Below are 25,287 nucleotides of genomic sequence, written 5' to 3'. Positions count from 1 at the left end.
AGTATAGATACAGGTACCTGTCACCAGACCACACCTGTACAGTATAGATACAGGTATCTGTCACCAGACCACACCTGTACAGTATAGATACAGGTACCTGTCACCAGACCACACCTGTACAGTATAGATACAGGTACCTGTCACCAGACCACACCTGTACAGTATAGATACAGGTATCTGTCACCAGACCACACCTGTACAGTATAGATACAGGTACCTGTCACCAGACTGCACCTGTACAGAATAGATACAGGTACCTGTCACCAGACCACACCTGTACAGTATAGATACAGGTACCAGACCGTGGTCCTTCTGTAGCTCAGTTGGTAGAGCATGGCGCTTGTAACGCCAGGGTAGTGGGTTCGATTCCCGGGACCACCCATACGTAGAATGTATGCACACATGACTGTAAGTCGCTTTGGATAAAAGCATCTGCTAAATGGCATATATATATATATATATATATATATATATATAATATATATATATACCTGTACAGTATAGATACAGGTACCTGTCACCAGACTGCACCTGTACAGTATAGATACAGGTACCTGTCACCAGACCACACATGTACAATATAGATACAGGTATCTGTCACCAGGCCACACCTGTACAGTATAGATACAGGTACCTGTCACCAGACTGCACCTGTACAGTATAGATACAGGTACCTGTCACCAGACTGCACCTGTACAGTATAGATACAGGTACCTGTCACCAGACTGCACCTGTACAGAATAGATACAGGTACCTGTCACCAGACCACACCTGTACAGTATAGATACAGGTACCAGACCATACCTGTACAGTATAGATACAGGTACCTGTCACCAGACCACACCTGTACAGTATAGATACAGGTACCTGTCACCAGACTGCACCACAGTATAGATACAGGTACCTGTCACCAGACTGCACCTGTACAGTATAGATACAGGTACCTGTCACCAGACCACCATGTACAATATAGATACAGGTATCTGTCACCAGGCCACACCTGTACAGTATAGATACAGGTACCTGTCACCAGACCACACCTGTACAGTATAGATACAGGTACCTGTCACCAGACCACACCTGTACAGTATAGATACAGGTACCTGTCACCAGACCACACCTGTACAGTATAGATACAGGTACCTGTCACCAGACTGCACCTGTACAGAATAGATACAGGTACCTGTCACCAGACCATACCTGTACAGTATAGATACAGGTACCTGTCACCAGACCACACCTGTACAGTATAGATACAGGTACCTGTCACCAGACCACACCTGTACAATATAGATACAGGTACCAGACCACACCTGTACAGTATAGATACAGGTACCTGTCACCAGACCACACCTGTACAATATAGATACAGGTACCAGACCACACCTGTACAGTATAGATACATGTACCTGTCACCAGACCACACCTGTACAGTATAGATACAGGTACCAGACCACACCTGTACAGTATAGATACATGTACCTGTCACCAGACCACACCTGTACAGTATAGATACAGGTACCAGACCACACCTGTACAGTATAGATACAGGTACCTGTCACCAGACCACACCTGTACAGTATAGATACAGGTACCAGACCATACCTGTACAGTATAGATACAGGTACCTGTCACCAGACCACACGTGTACAGTATAGATACAGGTACCTGTCACCAGACCACACCTGTACAGTATAGATACAGGTACCTGTCACCAGGCCACACCTGTACAGTATAGATACAGGTACCTGCCACCAGACCACACCTGTACAGTATAGATACAGGTACCTGCCACCAGACCACACCTGTACAGTATAGATACAGGTACCAGACCATACCTGTACAGTATAGATACAGGTACCTGTCACCAGACCACACCTGTACAGTATAGATACAGGTACCAGACCATACCTGTACAGTATAGATACAGGTACCTGTCACCAGACCACACCTGTGCAGTATAGATACAGGTACCAGACCATACCTGTACAGTATAGATACAGGTACCTGTCACCAGACCACACATGTACAATATAGATACAGGTATCTGTCACCAGGCCACACCTGTACAGTATAGATACAGGTACCTGTCACCAGACCACACCTGTACAGTATAGATACAGGTACCAGACCATACCTGTACAGTATAGATACAGGTACCTGTCACCAGGCCACACCTGTACAGTATAGATACAGGTACCTGTCACCAGACCACACCTGTACAGTATAGATACAGGTACCAGACCATACCTGTACAGTATAGATACAGGTACCTGTCACCAGACCACACCTGTACAGTATAGATACAGGTACCTGTCACCAGACCACACCTGTACAGTATAGATACAGGTACCAGACCATACCTGTACAGTATAGATACAGGTACCTGTCACCAGACCACACCTGTACAATATAGATACAGGTACCAGACCACACCTGTACAGTATAGATACAGGTACCTGTCACCAGACCACACCTGTACAATATAGATACAGGTACCAGACCACACCTGTACAGTATAGATACATGTACCTGTCACCAGACCACACCTGTACAGTATAGATACAGGTACCAGACCACACCTGTACAGTATAGATACAGGTACCTGTCACCAGACCACACCTGTACAGTATAGATACAGGTACCAGACCATACCTGTACAGTATAGATACAGGTACCTGTCACCAGACCACACCTGTACAGTATAGATACAGGTACCTGTCACCAGACCACACCTGTACAGTATAGATACAGGTACCAGACCATACCTGTACAGTATAGATACAGGTACCTGTCACCAGACCACACCTGTACAGTATAGATACAGGTACCTGTCACCAGGCCACACCTGTACAGTATAGATACAGGTACCTGCCACCAGACCACACCTGTACAGTATAGATACAGGTACCTGTCACCAGACCACACCTGTACAGTATAGATACAGGTACCAGACCATACCTGTACAGTATAGATACAGGTACCTGTCACCAGACCACACCTGTACAGTATAGATACAGGTACCAGACCATACCTGTACAGTATAGATACAGGTACCTGTCACCAGACCACACCTGTACAGTATAGATACAGGTACCAGACCATACCTGTACAGTATAGATACAGGTACCTGTCACCAGACCACACCTGTACAGTTTAGATACAGGTACCTGTCACCAGACCACACCTGTACAGTATAGATACAGGTACCAGACCATACCTGTACAGTATAGATACAGGTACCTGTCACCAGACCACACCTGTACAGTATAGATACAGGTACCTGTCACCAGGCCACACCTGTACAGTATAGATACATGTACCTGTCACCAGACCACACCTGTACAGTATAGATACAGGTACCAGGCCACACCTGTACAGTATAGATACAGGTACCTGTCACCAGACCACACCTGTACAGTATAGATACAGGTACCAGGCCACACCTGTACAGTATAGATACAGGTACCAGACCACACCTGTACAGTATAGATACAGGTACCAGGCCACACCTGTACAGTATAGATACAGGTACCTGTCACCAGACCACACCTGTACAGTATAGATACAGGTACCTGTCACCAGACCACACCTGTACAGTATAGATACAGGTACCAGGCCACACCTGTACAGTATAGATACAGGTACCAGACCACACCTGTACAGTATAGATACAGGTACCAGACCACACCTGTACAGTATAGATACAGGTACCAGGCCACACCTGTACAGTATAGATACAGGTACCAGACCATACCTGTACAGTATAGATACAGGTACCAGACCACACCTGTACAGTATAGATACAGGTACCAGACCACACCTGTACAGTATAGATACAGGTACCAGACCATACCTGTACAGTATAGATACAGGTACCAGACCATACCTGTACAGTACAGCTACAGGTACCTGTCACCAGACCACACCTGTACAGTATAGATACAGGTACCAGGCCACACCTGTACAGTATAGATACAGGTACCAGACCACACCTGTACAGTATAGATACAGGTACCAGGCCACACCTGTACAGTATAGATACAGGTACCTGTCACCAGACCACACCTGTACAGTATAGATACAGGTACCTGTCACCAGACCACACCTGTACAGTATAGATACAGGTACCAGACCACACCTGTACAGTATAGATACAGGTACCAGACCACACCTGTACAGTATAGATACAGGTACCAGACCATACCTGTACAGTATAGATACAGGTACCTGTCACCAGACCACACCTGTACAGTATAGATACAGGTACCAGACCACACCTGTACAGTATAGATACAGGTACCAGACCATACCTGTACAGTATAGATACAGGTACCTGTCACCAGACCACACCTGTACAGTATAGATACAGGTACCAGACCATACCTGTACAGTACAGCTACAGGTACCTGTCACCAGACCACACCTGTACAGTATAGATACAGGTACCTGCCACCAGACCACACCTGTACAGTATAGATACAGGTACCTGTCACCAGACCACACCTGTACAGTACAGCTACAGGTACCTGTCACCAGACCACACCTGTACAGTATAGATACAGGTACCTGCCACCAGACCACACCTGTACAGTATAGATACAGGTACCTGCCACCAGACCACACCTGTACAGTATAGATACAGGTACCTGTCACCAGACCACACCTGTACAGTACAGCTACAGGTACCTGTCACCAGACCAAACCTGTACAGTATAGATACAGGTACCTGTCACCAGACCACACCTGTACAGTATAGATACAGGTACCTGTCACCAGACCACACCTGTACAGTATAGATACAGGTACCTGTCACCAGACCACACCTGTACAGTATAGATACAGGTACCTGTCACCAGACCACACCTGTACAGTATAGATACAGGTACCTGTCACCAGACCACACCTGTACAGTACACGACCACTAGACCACAATGTAAATTGTCCGGTGGTGATTTTTATTAATTGTTCAGCAGTCTAATGGCTTGGGGGTAGAAGCTGTTGAGGAGCCTTTTGGTCCAAACTTGCCATTCCTGTACCGCTTGCCGTGCGATAGCAGAGAAAACAGTCTATAACTTGAGTGACTGGAGTCTCTGACAATTTTATGGGCTTTCCTCTGACACCGCTTTTTATATAGGTCCTGGATGGCAGGAAGCTTGGACCCAGTGATGTACTGGGCCGTACGTACTACCCTCTGTACCGTCTTACGGTCAAATGCCAAGCAGTTGCCATACCAGGCGGTGATGCAACCGGCCAGGATGCTCTCGATTGTCGCGACTTACACCGAAGTCGTTTCCTCTCCTTGTTCGGTCGGCGTCACCGGTCTTCTAGCCATCGTCGATCCACTTTTCATTTTCCATTTATTTTGTCTTGTTTTCCTACACACCTGGTTTCCATTTCCCTCATTAAGTATTTTGTATTTGGCCCTGTGTTCCCCCCATGTCCTTGTGTGGAATTGTTTGTTTCTTGTTGTGCTTGTGCACAGTATGCTGGTATTTACCGGGTTATGTTTGACCCCTTTGATGTATAGTTCTGTTGACGGTAGTTTATGTATATTAAACGACACCGTTGTAAACCAGTTTTTGCTCTCCTGCGCCTGACTTCTCGGCGCTGCCATGGACCGCGTTGTCCAATCAATGGACCGCTGGGAGAGACAGGGAGAGTTCCTCCAGTGCCTCCCCCAGCACAACAGGGGTCTCCACTACTCACTCCCCCTGCACCCGGTTCCAGTGGGATTCGCCTCACCCTCCTCGGGGAGTACCCGGCTCCTTCAGGCTGTGAGAGGGTGTCCGCCCTCGTCTCTTGCCTCTCGGCGAAAGCCCTGGAGTGGGCCAACGCCGGTGCTGGACCACTTTGAGGAGTTCACCCGTCGTTTCCGGGCAGTCTTCGACCACCCGCCCGGGGCAGAGCGACGGGTGAACATCTTTTCTACCTACGGCAGGGGACGAGGAGCGCACAGGAGTTCGCTTTGGACTTTCGGACCCTGGCCTCCGGAGCAGGATGGAACGACAGGGCCCTGATCTACTACTATCGCTGCAGTTTGTGCAAGGACCTCCGTTGGAGAGTTGGCCTGCAGGGACACCACCCTCACCTTCGAACAGCTGGTATACCTGTCCATTCGGCTGGATAACCTGCTGGCTACAAGCGGATGTCCAGATCGGGGTCTGTTGGTTCCATCCCCCAGCACCACCGCTCCGATGACCACGGAGTTGGGAGGTGCTGCGCTCAGGGAGACCGGAGGAGGTTCCGTCTCGTGCACCATCTGTGGCCGCAGAGGTCACACTTCCGTTCGGTGCTGGGTTGGTTCGTCTGGGGGTCGAGGCAGCAGGCAGGGCACTCTGGCGTCACCTCAGGTGAGAAGGCACCATTCTCACCCCTCTGTTGCACACATGTTTTTGTTCATTACTCTTCCTGAGTTTTCCCCGCATTCCCAGCATAAGGCGCTCCTCGATTCAGGCGCGGCTGGGAATTTTATTGACAGATCATTTGCCCATGGTTTAGGGATCCCCATGGTTCCTGCGGCTATGCCCATCCTAGTTCACGCCTTAGATAGTCGACCATTAGGGTCAGGGTCGATTAGGGAGGCCACCGCTCCTCTGGGTATGGTGGCGCAGGGGGGTCACATGGAGAAAATCAGTCTCTTTCTCATTGACTCTCCTGTGTTCCCCGTGGTGCTAGGCTTACCCTGGTTAGCTTGTCATGACCCCACTGTTTCATGGCAACGGAGGGCTCTCACGGGGTGGTCGCGAGAGTGCTCGAGGAGGTGTTTAGGGGTTTCCGTAGGTGCTACTACGGTGGAGAGTCCAGACCAGGTCTCCACCGTGCGCATTCCCCCTGAATATGCCGATTTGGCTCTCGCCTTCTCCAAAAAGAAGGCGACTCAATTATCACCCCATCGACGGGGGAAATGTGCGATAAATCTCTCTTGTTCTGTTGACGGTGGTTTATGGATATTAAACGACACCGTTGTAAACCAGTTTTCGCTCTCCTGCGTCTGACTTCTCTGCCGCCAGTACGCACAGCATTACATCGATGTTGCAGCTGTAGAACCTTTGGAGGATCTGGGGGCCCATGCCATATCTTTTCAGTCTCCTGAAGGGGAAAGGTTTTGTCGTGCCCTCTTCGGGACTGTGTTGGTATGTTTGGACCATGACCGTTCGTTGGTGATGTGGACATCAAGGAACTTGAAACTCTCGACCCACTCCAGAGGGCCATTATCAGCAACCATCACTCCCGTGTTCCAATGACATGTTGTGTTAGCTAATCCAAGTTGATCATTTTAAAAGGCTAATTGATCATTAGAAAACCCTTTTGTAATTATTACCTCCACCCAGCTGCCCACTGCACTGAGGAAACACTGTCACTACCGATAAATCCACAATAATTGAGAATCTCAACAAGCATTTTTCTACAGCTGGCCATGCTTTCCACCTCGCTACCTCTACCCCGGTCAACAGCCCTGCGTCTCCACAGCAACTCGCCCAATCCTCCCCCACTTCTCTTTCACCCAAATCCAGATAGCTGATGTTCTGATAGACCTGCAAAATCTGGACCCATACAAATCAGCCGGGTTAGACAATCTGGACCCTGTCTTTCTAAAATTATCTGCCGAAATTGTTACAACCCCTATTACTAGCCTGTTCACCTCTCTTTCATATTGTCTGAGATTCCCGTAGATTGGAAAGCATCCCCCTCTTCAAAGGGGTAGACACTCTAGACCCAAACTGCTATAGACCTATATCTATTCTACCATGCCTTTCTAAGATCCTTGAAAGCCAAGTTAATAAACAGATTACCAACCATTTCGAATCTCACCGTACCTTCTCCGCTATGCAATCTGGTTTCAGAGCTGGTCATGGGTGCACCTCAGCAACGCTCAAGGTCCTAAACGATATCATAACCCGCATCGATAAGAGACATTACTGTACAGCCGTATTCATCAACCTGGCTAAGGCTTTCGACTCTGTCAATCACAACATTCTTATTGGCAGACTCAACAGCCTTGGTTTCTCAAATGATTGCCTCGCTTGGTTCACCAACTACTTCCCGATAGAGTTCAGTATGTCAAATCGGAGGGCCTGTTGTCCGGACCTCTGGCAGTCTCTATGGGGTAGCCACAGTGGTCAATTCTCGGGCCGACTCTCTTCTCTGTAAACATCAATGATGTCGCTCTCGCTGCTGGTGATTCTTTGATCAACCTCTACGCAGACAACACCATTCTGTATACCTCTGTCCCTTCTTTGGACACTGTGTTAACAAACCTTCAAACGAGCTTCAATGCCATACAACTCTCCTTCTGTGGCCTCCAACTGCTCTTAAATGCAAGTAAAACTAAATGCATGCTCTTCAACCGATTGCTGCACGCACCTGCCCGCTCGTCCAGCATCACTGCTCTGGATGGCTCTGACTTTGAATATGTGGACAACTACAAATACCTAGGTGTCTGGTTAGACTGTAAACTCTCCTTCCAGACTCACATTAAACCTCTCCAATCCAAAATTAAATCTAGAATCAGCTTCCTATTTCGCAAACAAAGCATCCTTCACTCATGCTGCCAAACATACCCTTGTAAAACTGACCATCCTACCAATCCTCGACTTTGGCGATGTCATTTACAAAATAACCTCCAACAGTCTTCTCAAGAAATTGGATTCAGTCTATCACAATGCCATCCGTTTTGTCACCAAAGCCCCATATTCTATCCACCACTGCGACATGTACGCTCTCGTTGGCTGGCCCTCACTTCATACTTTACAAGTCTCTGCTAGGTAAAGCCCCGTCTTATCTCAGCTCACTGGTCACCATAGCAGCACCCACCCGTAGCACGCGCTCCAGCAGGTATATCTCATCCCCAAAGCCAATTCTTCCTTTGACCATCTTTCCTTCCAGTTCTCTGCTGCCAATGACTGGAACGAACTGCAAACATCTCTGAAGATGTTTAAGCACCAGCTGTCAGAGCAGCTCACAGATCACTGCACCTGTACATAGCTCATCTGTAAATAGCCCATCCAATATACCTCATCCCCCATACTGTACTTATTTATCTTGCTCCTTTGCACCCCAGTATCTCTACTTGCACATTCATCTTCTGCACATCCTACCATTCCAGTGTTTAATTGTTATATTGTAATTCCTTCGCCACCATGGCCTATTTATTGCATTACCTCCCTTATCTCACCTCCTTTATACTCACTGTATATAGACTTTTCTACTGTATTATTGATTGTATGTTTGTTTATTCCATGTGTAACTCTGTGTTGTTGTTTGTGTTGACCTGCTTTGCTTTGTCTTGGCCAGGTCACAGTTGTTAATGAGAACTTGTTCTGAACTATACCTGGTTAAATAAAGGTGTTCCCACCTGGTCTACCTGGTTAAATAAAGGTTAAATATATATATATTTTTTGGGGGTGGAGCATCAGCATTTGTGGGTTTGATTACAGGCTCAAAATGGCCAGAAACAAAGACCTTTCTTCTGAAATCTGTCAATCTATTCTTGTTCTGAGAAATGAAGGCTATTCCATGCGTGAATTTGGCAAGAAACCGAAGCTGAAACTCGTACAACGCTGTGTACTACTACTTTCACAGAACAGTGCAAACTGGCTCTAACCAGAATAGAAAGAGGAGTGGGAGGCCCCGGTGCACAACTGAGCAAGAGGACAAGTACATTTGAGTGTCTAGTTTGAGAAACAGACGCCTCACAAGTCCTCAACTGGCAGCTTCATTAAATAGTTCCCACAAAACACCAGTCTCCCGTCAACAGTGAAGAGGCGACTCCGGGATGCTGGCCTTCTAGGCAGAGTTGCAAAGAAAAAGCCATATCTCAGACTGGCCAATAAAAAGAAAACATTAAGATGGGCAAAATAACACAGATGCTGGACAGTCTAGCTCCTTTCCCAGTTTCATCAACAGTTCTGAATTCACGCTGCTCCAGATGCATAGGGCGTTGTACCTAATAAAGTGACCACTGTATCTATAGACTTTCCACAATGTGTTCTGGGAATACCTGGGGTATTAAACATTTGGCTGTAAGTGTTGAACAGTTGAATCTATTACCTCAGGAGATGGTACCATTCAGCTTGTCTGTGTCACGTCCTGGTCGAAGTATTTTGTGTTTTTCTTCATGTATTTGGTCAGGCCAGGGTGTGACATGGGTTTTTGTATGTGGTGTGTAGCTTAGTGGGATTGTAGCTTAGTGGGGTGTTCTAGGAGAGTCTATGGCTGTCTGAAGTGGTTCTCAATCAGAGGCAGGTGTTTATCGTTGTTTCTGATTGGGAATCATATTTAGGCAGCCATATTCTTTGGTTGTATTGTGGGTGATTGTCTTGAGTGTCTTGATGGCCTTGGTCGATGTTAGTTGACGCATGTATAGGCTGTTTTCGGTTCGTTTATTGTTTTGTAGTATTTGTGTTTATTCGTGTTTACGTTTGTTTAAATAAACATGGATCGCAATCGACACGCTGCAGTTTGGTCCGACTCTCCTTCACCATATGAAAACCGTGACAGTCTGGGGATGACAAAGGACTTCAACAAAGCCAAAATAGAAAATGATTGGAAGGGGCCTCTTTGCTGTTAAATTAGAGACATAAATAAATGACTGCTGTGCCTTGTAACTACTTTAAACATGTGCAGCTGACAATGCAAACACAAATTTGGCATACAATTTAAGACTGTAAACATTGTACAATGTAATGTAAACACTGTCTGACTTCATATAGAACAAATTGCACTTGAAATGAACATTTCTTTAAAGTTATTGCAAAATAAATGCATATATTCACTTTTTTTCTGTGACAATCACTGAATTAGTTATTGATTTCTTCATCTTTAAATGCAATATTTGAGATTGTATGTATTTCTATCAAGTCAAAACGGGAATTTCTACTCAAAACAAAGGTTGTAAAAGTATGCTAGACATTTATAGAATAAATCATACCTAGTTTGATGATTCTGTGACAAAACGGTAAATTAGTTATTGATTTCTTCATCTTTAAATGGCTTTTAGCGAATGTCCGATTGTGTAAATATAAACTTTACCTTGGTTATAAAATATTAGTTAGTTGGTTGGTTGTCAACCCTAAAACGGTATTCAACTGAAGTAACAGTGTAATGAACGTTGTAATTACTCTGATAGACTACATACAGTACTTTGTCTGTTGGGATACATCTAAACAGTTATGTTCCATACTCACACGTGAATGAAAGCACCAATCTGGAGCAACAATACACGAAATAAATTATTCCGATTTATCCAAGTAGTGAAATCACCGCTGGCAGTGTAAAAAAGAAGCTATCAGAAACGTTCCTATCCTGTGCAATAAAAAATAATAATATTGGTGTATAAACCAACGAGGTGAACAGCGTTATGCCACAGCACAAGTCTCCTCCTTGTTCCTGCCTCACTGACGTGACCGTGGGAGGCACATGGCTGCACATTTAACGTTTATCGCACGAGGCTACCGGGGGGTATCGTTTACCCCATCAGAGGTCACTAATAACTAGGTAGACGTTTTTTTTGCATTTATACAAATGGAAAATTGAGCTACGAAATGGCCATATGGTTAGTCCTACAATATCCCAGAATTTTATTCATGAAGTTACACTAGTAAAATAACAGAATGTTGTATGAAATGTTTTTTTTGTGCTAAATATACATGTTTTGTTGTTGTTAAAAAGTGACATCGAAAAAGTGTAATAAATACCCATAAACAAGATAACTTTTTATTTGAAATGAATAACTCACAGTCTTATTATATATCATTTCACAGCTATGCCTAAATGTCATTGACATAAATCAGTATAAAAACCAAGAGGCACATTCTTTACAGTACAAAACAGTTGCACTCCTTTAGGAAATTCCCAGGAATAATGCAAATGCCTGGTACTCAATCTTCCATTGAGGTTAGAATCCCATTTGCAACAGTGATGAAATGTGTAGGACACGATACGAAATAAAAAAATAACCTCAAATATACAGGTTTACTTGCATCATAAACACCTCTAAAATGATGAATGGTTCATAACCCTTGTTTTAAAAACAGTTAAATAATTGTGATATAAAATGAACTATTGCAATTTTGCTATGTTTGTGACTGACGCTGAGACATAACTGTTGCCCCAGCACGACAAGTCTAAATCAGGGTCCAAGATGGTGGAGCCTCACGTACAGTTTCCCCACATCAGCATCACCGCAGGAACCTCTGCAAGAAACACAAGGCACAAAATGTCTCCCATCATCACTTTTCACAAACAGGACAACAATGAATATGACAATCAACAGGGGCACGGCAAACTACAAAAACAGATATGTGTAGAGGTACCAGAGGACCCAAAACAAAGGCCGTATTTAGTGAAGGAGAATGCATGCTGGGTAATTAAAGGGGGCTGTAGATCATGTTTCTAGTGTTGTGTGTTTAGATTTCCTCAACAACACCAAACATTGTCTGAAGAAGACAAAGCCATTCTTGTGTTGGGAGCACAAGGGTTCTGTCCACAATGTCAACCTATTCCCTATATAGTGCACAACTTTTGACCAGAACTCTATGGGCCCTGACCAAAAGAAGTGCACTATGTAGGGAATAGGGTGTGATTTGGGACGGACACCATTCTATGGAGCTGTGGGAGTTAAGAGAGGGAATGTTCTCATAATGTATCTTGCCATCTCTGTGAAAAGGTACTTTCCAGGATGGATTCAAGAGACAAAATAGAAGCTCTCAGTTAGCATTTAGACACACAAATAGCTCATTGAAAAACAATAGCTGGGATTCTTTCGAGATAATAATTTAAATTGTATTAAACTTTTTTCATTTGATAAAAACAAAAAGAACAGTCGACAACATAAACAACGTTTGATAGAAAAAACACCTTATTCGGCCAACAAGCTGCAGTTCACTACACTGCTAACCATGTGACCATTAACATCTGCTAACCATGTGACCAATAACATCTGCTAACCATGTGACCAATAACATCTGCTAACCATGTGACCATTAACATCTGCTAACCATGTGACCATTAACATCTGCTAACCATGTGACCATTAACATCTGCTAACCATGTGACCAATAACATCTGCTAACCATGTGACCATTAACATCTGCTAACCATGTGACCATTAACATCTGCTAACCATGTGACCAATAACATCTGCTAACCATGTGACCATTAACATCTGCTAACCATGTGACCAATAACATCTGCTAACCATGTGACCAATAACATCTCCTCACCATGTGACCATTAACATCTCCTCACCATGTGACCAATAACATCTCCTCACCATGTGACCATTAACATCTGCTAACCATGTGACCAATAACATCTGCTAACCATGTGACCATTAACATCTGCTAACCATGTGACCATTAACATCTGCTAACCATGTGACCAATAACATCTGCTAACCATGTGACCATTAACATCTGCTAACCATGTGACCATTAACATCTGCTAACCATGTGACCAATAACATCTGCTAACCATGTGACCATTAACATCTGCTAACCATGTGACCAATAACATCTGCTAACCATGTGACCATTAACATCTGCTAACCATGTGACCAATAACATCTGCTAACCATGTGACCAATAACATCTCCTCACCATGTGACCATTAACATCTCCTCACCATGTGACCAATAACATCTCCTCACCATGTGACCATTAACATCTGCTAACCATGTGACCAATAACATCTCCTCACCATGTGACCAATAACATCTCCTCACCATGTGACCATTAACATCTGCTAACCATGTGACCATTAACATCTGCTAACCATGTGACCATTAACATCTGCTAACCATGTGACCATTAACATCTGCTAACCATGTGTATGTGACCATTAACATCTCCTCACCATGTGACCATTAACATCTCCTCACCATGTGACCATTAACATCTGCTAACCATGTGACCATTAACATCTGCTAACCATGTGACCATTAACAACTGCTAACCATGTGACCATTAACATCTGCTAACCATGTGACCATTAACATCTGCTAACCATGTGACCATTAACATCTGCTAACCATGTGACCATTAACATCTGCTAACCATGTGACCATTAACATCTGCTACCCATGTGACCATTAACATCTGCTAACCATGTGACCATTAACATCTGCTAACCATGTGTATGTGACCATTAACATCTGCTAACCATGTGTATGTGACCATTAACATCTGCTAACCATGTGTATGTGACCATTAACATCTGCTAACCATGTGTATGTGACCATTAACATCTGCTGACCATGTGTATGTGACCAATAACATCTGCTAACCATGTGAACATTAACATCTGCTAACCATGTGTATGTGACCATTAACATCTGCTAACCATGTGACCAATAACATCTCATCACCATGTGACCAATAACATCTCCTCACCATGTGACCAATAACATCTGCTAACCATGTGACCAATAACATCTCCTCACCATGTGACCAATAACATATGCTAACCATGTGTATGTGACCAATAACATCTCCTCACCATGTGACCAATAACATATGCTAACCATGTGTATGTGACCAATAACATCTGCTAACCATGTGACCAATAACATCTGTTAACCATGTGTATGTGACCAATAACATCTGCTAACCATGTGTATGTGACCAATAACATCTGCTAACCATGTGTATGTGACCAATAACATCTGCTAACCATGTGACCAATAACATCTGCTAACCATGTGTATGTGACCAATAACATCTGCTAACCATGTGTATGTGACCAATAACATCTGCTAACCATGTGTATGTGACCAATAACATCTGCTAACCATGTGTATGTGACCATTAACATCTGCTAACCATGTGACCAATAACATCTCCTCACCATGTGACCAATAACATATGCTAACCATGTGTATGTGACCATTAACATCTGCTAACCATGTGAACAATAACATCTCCTCACCATGTGACCAATAACATCTGCTAACCATGTGTATGTGACCATTAACATCTGCTAGCCATGTGTATGTGACCATTAACATCTGCTAACCATGTGTATGTGACCATTAACATCTGCTAACCATGTGACCAATAACATCTCCTCACCATGTGACCAATAACATCTGCTAACCATGTGTATGTGACCATTAACATCTGCTAACCATGTGACCAATAACATCTGCTAACCATATGTATGTGACCAATAACATCTGCAAACCATGTGTATGTGACCAATAATATCTGCTAACCATGTGTATGTGACCAATAACATCTGCTAACCATGTGTATGTGACCAATAACATCTGTTAACCATGTGTATGTGACCAATAACATCTGCTAACCATGTGTATGTGACCATTAACATCTGCTAACCATGTGACCAATAACATCTGCTAACCATGTGACCATTAACATCTGCTAACCATGTGACCATTAACATGTGACCATGTGACCAATAACATCTGCTAACCATGTGACCATTAACATCTGCTAACCATGTGACCAATAACATCTGCTAACCATGTGACCAATAACATCTCCTCACCATGTGACCATTAACATCTCCTCACCATGTGACCAATAACATCTCCTCACCATGTGACCATTAACATCTGCTAACCATGTGACCAATAACATCTGCTAACCATGTGACCATTAACATCTGCTAACCATGTGACCATTAACATCTGCTAACCATGTGACCAATAACATCTGCTAACCATGTGACCATTAACATCTGCTAACCATGTGACCATTAACATCTGCTAACCATGTGACCAATAACATCTGCTAACCATGTGACCATTAACATCTGCTAACCATGTGACCAATAACATCTGCTAACCATGTGACCATTAACATCTGCTAACCATGTGACCAATAACATCTGCTAACCATGTGACCAATAACATCTCCTCACCATGTGACCATTAACATCTCCTCACCATGTGACCAATAACATCTCCTCACCATGTGACCATTAACATCTTAACCATGTGACCAATAACATCTCCTCACCATGTGACCAATAACATCTCCTCACCATGTGACCATTAACATCTGCTAACCATGTGACCATTAACATCTGCTAACCATGTGACCATTAACATCTGCTAACCATGTGACCATTAACATCTGCTAACCATGTGTATGTGACCATTAACATCTCCTCACCATGTGACCATTAACATCTCCTCACCATGTGACCATTAACATCTGCTAACCATGTGACCATTAACATCTGCTAACCATGTGACCATTAACAACTGCTAACCATGTGACCATTAACATCTGCTAACCATGTGACCATTAACATCTGCTAACCATGTGACCATTAACATCTGCTAACCATGTGACCATTAACATCTGCTAACCATGTGACCATTAACATCTGCTAACCATGTGACCATTAACATCTGCTAACCATGTGACCATTAACATCTGCTAACCATGTGTATGTGACCATTAACATCTGCTAACCATGTGTATGTGACCATTAACATCTGCTAACCATGTGTATGTGACCATTAACATCTGCTAACCATGTGTATGTGACCATTAACATCTGCTGACCATGTGTATGTGACCAATAACATCTGCTAACCATGTGAACATTAACATCTGCTAACCATGTGTATGTGACCATTAACATCTGCTAACCATGTGACCAATAACATCTCATCACCATGTGACCAATAACATCTCATCACCATGTGACCAATAACATCTGCTAACCATGTGACCAATAACATCTCCTCACCATGTGACCAATAACATATGCTAACCATGTGTATGTGACCAATAACATCTCCTCACCATGTGACCAATAACATATGCTAACCATGTGTATGTGACCAATAACATCTGCTAACCATGTGACCAATAACATCTGTTAACCATGTGTATGTGACCAATAACATCTGCTAACCATGTGTATGTGACCAATAACATCTGCTAACCATGTGTATGTGACCAATAACATCTGCTAACCATGTGACCAATAACATCTGCTAACCATGTGTATGTGACCAATAACATCTGCTAACCATGTGTATGTGACCAATAACATCTGCTAACCATGTGTATGTGACCATTAACATCTGCTAACCATGTGACCAATAACATCTCCTCACCATGTGACCAATAACATATGCTAACCATGTGTATGTGACCATTAACATCTGCTAACCATGTGAACAATAACATCTCCTCACCATGTGACCAATAACATCTGCTAACCATGTGTATGTGACCATTAACATCTGCTAGCCATGTGTATGTGACCATTAACATCTGCTAACCATGTGTATGTGACCATTAACATCTGCTAACCATGTGACCAATAACATCTCCTCACCATGTGACCAATAACATCTGCTAACCATGTGTATGTGACCATTAACATCTGCTAACCATGTGTATGTAACCACTAACATCTGCTAACCATGTGTATGTGACCATTAACATCTGCTAACCATGTGTATATGACCAATAACATCTGCTAACCATGTGACCAATAACATCTGCTAACCATGTGTATGTGATCATTAACATCTGCTAACCATGTGTATGTGACCAATAACATCTGCTAACCATGTGTATGTGACCATTAACATCTGCTAACCATGTGTATGTGACCATTAACATCTGCTAACCATGTGTATATGACCAATAACATCTGCTAACCATGTGACCAATAACATCTGCTAACCATGTGTATGTGACCAGTAACATCTGCTAACCATGTGTATGTGACCAATAACATCTGCTAACCATGTGTATGTGACCAATAACATCTGCTAACCATGTGTATGTGACCAATAACATCTGCTAACCATGTGTATGTGACCAATAACATCTGCTAACCATGTGTATGTGATCATTAACATCTGCTAACCATGTGACCAATAACATCTCCTCACCATGTGACCAATAACATCTGCTAACCATGTGTATGTGACCATTAACATCTGCTAGCCATGTGTATGTGACCAATAACATCTACTAACCATGTGTATGTGACCAATAACATCTGCTAACCATGTGTATGTGACCATTAACATCTGCTAACCATGTGCATGTGACCATTAACATCTGCTAACCATGTGACCAATAACATCTCCTCACCATGTGACCAATAACATATGCTAACCATGTGTATGTGACCATTAACATCTGCTAACCATGTGACCAATAACATCTCCTCACCATGTGACCAATAACATCTGCTAACCATGTGTATGTGACCATTAACATCTGCTAACCATGTGTATGTGACCATTAACATCTGCTAACCATGTGACCAATAACATCTCCTCACCATGTGACCAATAACATCTCCTCACCATGTGACCATTAACATCTGCTAACCATGTGACCATTAACATCTGCTAACCATGTGACCATTAACATCTGCTAACCATGTGACCATTAACATCTGCTAACCATGTGTATGTGACCATTAACATCTCCTCACCATGTGACCATTAACATCTCCTCACCATGTGACCATTAACATCTGCTAACCATGTGACCATTAACATCTGCTAACCATGTGACCATTAACAACTGCTAACCATGTGACCATTAACATCTGCTAACCATGTGACCATTAACATCTGCTAACCATGTGACCATTAACATCTGCTAACCATGTGACCATTAACATCTGCTAACCATGTGACCATTAACATCTGCTAACCATGTGACCATTAACATCTGCTAACCATGTGTATGTGACCATTAACATCTGCTAACCATGTGTATGTGACCATTAACATCTGCTAACCATGTGTATGTGACCATTAACATCTGCTAACCATGTGTATGTGACCATTAACATCTGCTGACCATGTGTATGTGACCAATAACATCTGCTAACCATGTGAACATTAACATCTGCTAACCATGTGTATGTGACCATTAACATCTGCTAACCATGTGACCAATAACATCTCATCACCATGTGACCAATAACATCTCCTCACCATGTGACCAATAACATCTGCTAACCATGTGACCAATAACATCTCCTCACCATGTGACCAATAACATATGCTAACCATGTGTATGTGACCAATAACATCTCCTCACCATGTGACCAATAACATATGCTAACCACTTGTGTATGTGACCAATAACATCTGCTAACCATGTGACCAATAACATCTGTTAACCATGTGTATGTGACCAATAACATCTGCTAACCATGTGTATGTGACCAATAACATCTGCTAACCATGTGTATGTGACCAATAACATCTGCTAACCATGTGACCAATAACATCTGCTAACCATGTGTATGTGACCAATAACATCTGCTAACCATGTGTATGTGACCAATAACATCTGCTAAACATGTGTATGTGACCATTAACATCTGCTAACCATGTGACCAATAACATCTGCTAACCGTGTGACCATTAACATCTGCTAACCATGTGACCATTAACATCTGCTAACCATGTGACCATTAACATCTGCTAAACATGTGTATGTGACCATTAACATCTGCTAACCATGTGACCAATAACATCTGCTAACCGTGTGACCATTAACATCTGCTAACCATGTGACCAATAACATCTGCTAACCATGTGACCAATAACATCTGCTAACCATGTGACCATTAACATCTCCTCACCATGTGACCAATAACATCTCCTCACCATGTGACCATTAACATCTGCTAACCATGTGACCAATAACATCTCCTCACCATGTGACCAATAACATCTCCTCACCATGTGACCATTAACATCTGCTAACCATGTGACCATTAACATCTGCTAACCATGTGACCATTAACATCTGCTAACCATGTGACCATTAACATCTGCTAACCATGTGTATGTGACCATTAACATCTCCTCACCATGTGACCATTAACATCTCCTCACCATGTGACCATTAACATCTGCTAACCATGTGACCATTAACATCTGCTAACCATGTGACCATTAACAACTGCTAACCATGTGACCATTAACATCTGCTAACCATGTGACCATTAACATCTGCTAACCATGTGACCATTAACATCTGCTAACCATGTGACCATTAACATCTGCTAACCATGTGACCATTAACATCTGCTAACCATGTGACCATTAACATCTGCTAACCATGTGACCATTAACATCTGCTAACCATGTGTATGTGACCATTAACATCTGCTAACCATGTGTATGTGACCATTAACATCTGCTAACCATGTGTATGTGACCATTAACATCTGCTAACCATGTGTATGTGACCATTAACATCTGCTGACCATGTGTATGTGACCAATAACATCTGCTAACCATGTGAACATTAACATCTGCTAACCATGTGTATGTGACCATTAACATCTGCTAACCATGTGACCAATAACATCTCATCACCATGTGACCAATAACATCTCCTCACCATGTGACCAATAACATCTGCTAACCATGTGACCAATAACATCTCCTCACCATGTGACCAATAACATATGCTAACCATGTGTATGTGACCAATAACATCTCCTCACCATGTGACCAATAACATATGCTAACCATGTGTATGTGACCAATAACATCTGCTAACCATGTGACCAATAACATCTGTTAACCATGTGTATGTGACCAATAACATCTGCTAACCATGTGTATGTGACCAATAACATCTGCTAACCATGTGTATGTGACCAATAACATCTGCTAACCATGTGACCAATAACATCTGCTAACCATGTGTATGTGACCAATAACATCTGCTAACCATGTGTATGTGACCAATAACATCTGCTAACCATGTGTATGTGACCAATAACATCTGCTAACCATGTGTATGTGACCATTAACATCTGCTAACCATGTGACCAATAACATCTCCTCACCATGTGACCAATAACATATGCTAACCATGTGTATGTGACCATTAACATCTGCTAACCATGTGAACAATAACATCTCCTCACCATGTGACCAATAACATCTGCTAACCATGTGTATGTGACCATTAACATCTGCTAGCCATGTGTATGTGACCATTAACATCTGCTAACCATGTGTATGTGACCATTAACATCTGCTAACCATGTGACCAATAACATCTCCTCACCATGTGACCAATAACATCTGCTAACCATGTGTATGTGACCATTAACATCTGCTAACCATGTGTATGTGACCATTAACATCTGCTAACCATGTGTATGTGACCATTAACATCTGCTAACCATGTGTATGTGACCATTAACATCTGCTAGCCATGTGTATGTGACCAATAACATCTGCTAACCATGTGTATGTGACCAATAACATCTGCTAACCATGTGTATGTGACCAATAACATCTGCTAACCATGTGTATGTGACCATTAACATAACCATGTGTATGTGACCATTAACATCTGCTAACCATGTGTATGTGACCAATAACATCTGCTAACCATGTGACCAATAACATCTGCTAACCATGTGTATGTGACCAATAACATCTGCTAACCATGTGTATGTGACCAATAACATCTGCTAACCATGTGTATGTGACCATTAACATCTGCTAACCATGTGTATGTGACCAATAACATCTGCTAACCATGTGACCAATAACATCTGCTAACCATGTGTATGTGACCAATAACATCTGCTAACCATGTGACCAATAACATCTCCTCACCATGTGACCAATAACATCTGCTAACCATGTGTATGTGACCATTAACATCTGCTAGCCATGTGTATGTGACCAATAACATCTACTAACCATGTGTATGTGACCAATAACATCTGCTAACCATGTGTATGTGACCATTAACATCTGCTAACCATGTGCATGTGACCATTAACATCTGCTAACCATGTGACCAATAACATCTCCTCACCATGTGACCAATAACATATGCTAACCATGTGTATGTGACCATTAACATCTGCTAACCATGTGACCAATAACATCTCCTCACCATGTGACCAATAACATCTGCTAACCATGTGTATGTGACCATTAACATCTGCTAACCATGTGTATGTGACCATTAACATCTGCTAACCATGTGACCAATAACATCTCCTCACCATGTGACCATAACATCTCCTCACCATGTGACCATTAACATCTGCTAACCATGTGACCATTAACATCTGCTAACCATGTGACCATTAACATCTGCTAACCATGTGACCATTAACATCTGCTAACCATGTGTATGTGACCATTAACATCTCCTCACCATGTGACCATTAACATCTCCTCACCATGTGACCATTAACATCTGCTAACCATGTGACCATTAACATCTGCTAACCATGTGACCATTAACAACTGCTAACCATGTGACCATTAACATCTGCTAACCATGTGACCATTAACATCTGCTAACCATGTGACCATTAACATCTGCTAACCATGTGACCATTAACATCTGCTAACCATGTGACCATTAACATCTGCTAACCATGTGACCATTAACATCTGCTAACCATGTGTATGTGACCATTAACATCTGCTAACCATGTGTATGTGACCATTAACATCTGCTAACCATGTGTATGTGACCATTAACATCTGCTAACCATGTGTATGTGACCATTAACATCTGCTGACCATGTGTATGTGACCAATAACATCTGCTAACCATGTGAACATTAACATCTGCTAACCATGTGTATGTGACCATTAACATCTGCTAACCATGTGACCAATAACATCTCATCACCATGTGACCAATAACATCTCCTCACCATGTGACCAATAACATCTGCTAACCATGTGACCAATAACATCTCCTCACCATGTGACCAATAACATATGCTAACCATGTGTATGTGACCAATAACATCTCCTCACCATGTGACCAATAACATATGCTAACCATGTGTATGTGACCAATAACATCTGCTAACCATGTGACCAATAACATCTGTTAACCATGTGTATGTGACCAATAACATCTGCTAACCATGTGTATGTGACCAATAACATCTGCTAACCATGTGTATGTGACCAATAACATCTGCTAACCATGTGACCAATAACATCTGCTAACCATGTGTATGTGACCAATAACATCTGCTAACCATGTGTATGTGACCAATAACATCTGCTAACCATGTGTATGTGACCAATAACATCTGCTAACCATGTGTATGTGACCATTAACATCTGCTAACCATGTGACCAATAACATCTCCTCACCATGTGACCAATAACATATGCTAACCATGTGTATGTGACCATTAACATCTGCTAACCATGTGAACAATAACATCTCCTCACCATGTGACCAATAACATCTGCTAACCATGTGTATGTGACCATTAACATCTGCTAGCCATGTGTATGTGACCATTAACATCTGCTAACCATGTGTATGTGACCATTAACATCTGCTAACCATGTGACCAATAACATCTCCTCACCATGTGACCAATAACATCTGCTAACCATGTGTATGTGACCATTAACATCTGCTAACCATGTGTATGTGACCATTAACATCTGCTAACCATGTGTATGTGACCATTAACATCTGCTAACCATGTGTATGTGACCATTAACATCTGCTAGCCATGTGTATGTGACCAATAACATCTGCTAACCATGTGTATGTGACCAATAACATCTGCTAACCATGTGTATGTGACCAATAACATCTGCTAACCATGTGTATGTGACCATTAACATCTGCTAACCATGTGTATGTGACCATTAACATCTGCTAACCATGTGTATGTGACCAATAACATCTGCTAACCATGTGACCAATAACATCTGCTAACCATGTGTATGTGACCAATAACATCTGCTAACCATGTGTATGTGACCAATAACATCTGCTAACCATGTGTATGTGACCATTAACATCTGCTAACCATGTGTATGTGACCAATAACATCTGCTAACCATGTGACCAATAACATCTGCTAACCATGTGTATGTGACCAATAACATCTGCTAACCATGTGACCAATAACATCTCCTCACCATGTGACCAATAACATCTGCTAACCATGTGTATGTGACCATTAACATCTGCTAGCCATGTGTATGTGACCAATAACATCTACTAACCATGTGTATGTGACCAATAACATCTGCTAACCATGTGTATGTGACCATTAACATCTGCTAACCATGTGCATGTGACCATTAACATCTGCTAACCATGTGACCAATAACATCTCCTCACCATGTGACCAATAACATATGCTAACCATGTGTATGTGACCATTAACATCTGCTAACCATGTGACCAATAACATCTCCTCACCATGTGACCAATAACATCTGCTAACCATGTGTATGTGACCATTAACATCTGCTAACCATGTGTATGTGACCATTAACATCTGCTAACCATGTGTATGTGACCATTAACATCTGCTAGCCATGTGTATGTGACCAATAACATCTGCTAACCATGTGTATGTGACCAATAACATCTGCTAACCATGTGTATGTGACCAATAACATCTGCTAACCATGTGTATGTGACCATTAACATCTGCTAACCATGTGTATGTGACCATTAACATCTGCTAACCATGTGTATGTGACCAATAACATCTGCTAACCATGTGACCAATAACATCTGCTAACCATGTGTATGTGACCAATAACATCTGCTAACCATGTGTATGTGACCAATAACATCTGCTAACCATGTGTATGTGACCATTAACATCTGCTAACATTGTGTATGTGACCAATAACATCTGCTAACCATGTGACCAATAACATCTGCTAACCATGTGACCAATAACATCTCCTCACCATGTGACCAATAACATCTGCTAACCATGTGTATGTGACCATTAACATCTGCTAGCCATGTGTATGTGACCAATAACATCTACTAACCATGTGTATGTGACCACTAACATCTGCTAACCATGTGTATGTGACCATTAACATCTGCTAACCATGTGTATGTGACCAATAACATCTGCTAACCATGTGACCAATAACATCTGCTAACCATGTGTATGTGACCAATAACATCTGCTAACCATGTATGTGACCAATAACATCTGCTAACCATGTGTATGTGACCATTAACATCTGCTAACCATGTGTATGTGACCAATAACATCTGCTAACCATGTGACCAATAACATCTGCTAACCATGTGTATGTGACCAATAACATCTGCTAACCATGTGACCAATAACATCTCCTCACCATGTGACCAATAACATCTGCTAACCATGTGTATGTGACCATTAACATCTGCTAGCCATGTGTATGTGACCAATAACATCTACTAACCATGTGTATGTGACCAATAACATCTGCTAACCATGTGTATGTGACCATTAACATCTGCTAACCATGTGTATGTGACCATTAAC

General features: G+C 42.5%; 1 protein-coding gene across 1 annotated transcript in view; it reads right to left on the bottom strand.

The window, feature by feature from the left end:
- The window catches only part of LOC118377603 (aldehyde dehydrogenase family 3 member A2-like), a 47,428-nt gene extending 36,011 nt beyond the window's left edge, over positions 1-11,417 (bottom strand). Inside the window, exon 1 of the mRNA XM_052468675.1 lies at positions 11,190-11,417. The gene's annotated coding sequence lies outside the window, so the exon portion shown is untranslated. The remainder of the gene's footprint in view (positions 1-11,189) is intronic.
- Between the last annotated feature and the right edge of the window lie 13,870 nt (positions 11,418-25,287).

Source organism: Oncorhynchus keta, chromosome 18 (genome assembly GCF_023373465.1).
Source record: "Oncorhynchus keta strain PuntledgeMale-10-30-2019 chromosome 18, Oket_V2, whole genome shotgun sequence".
Classification (NCBI taxonomy): Eukaryota; Metazoa; Chordata; class Actinopteri; order Salmoniformes; family Salmonidae; genus Oncorhynchus; species Oncorhynchus keta.
This window is presented reverse-complemented; position numbering and strand designations above follow the sequence as displayed.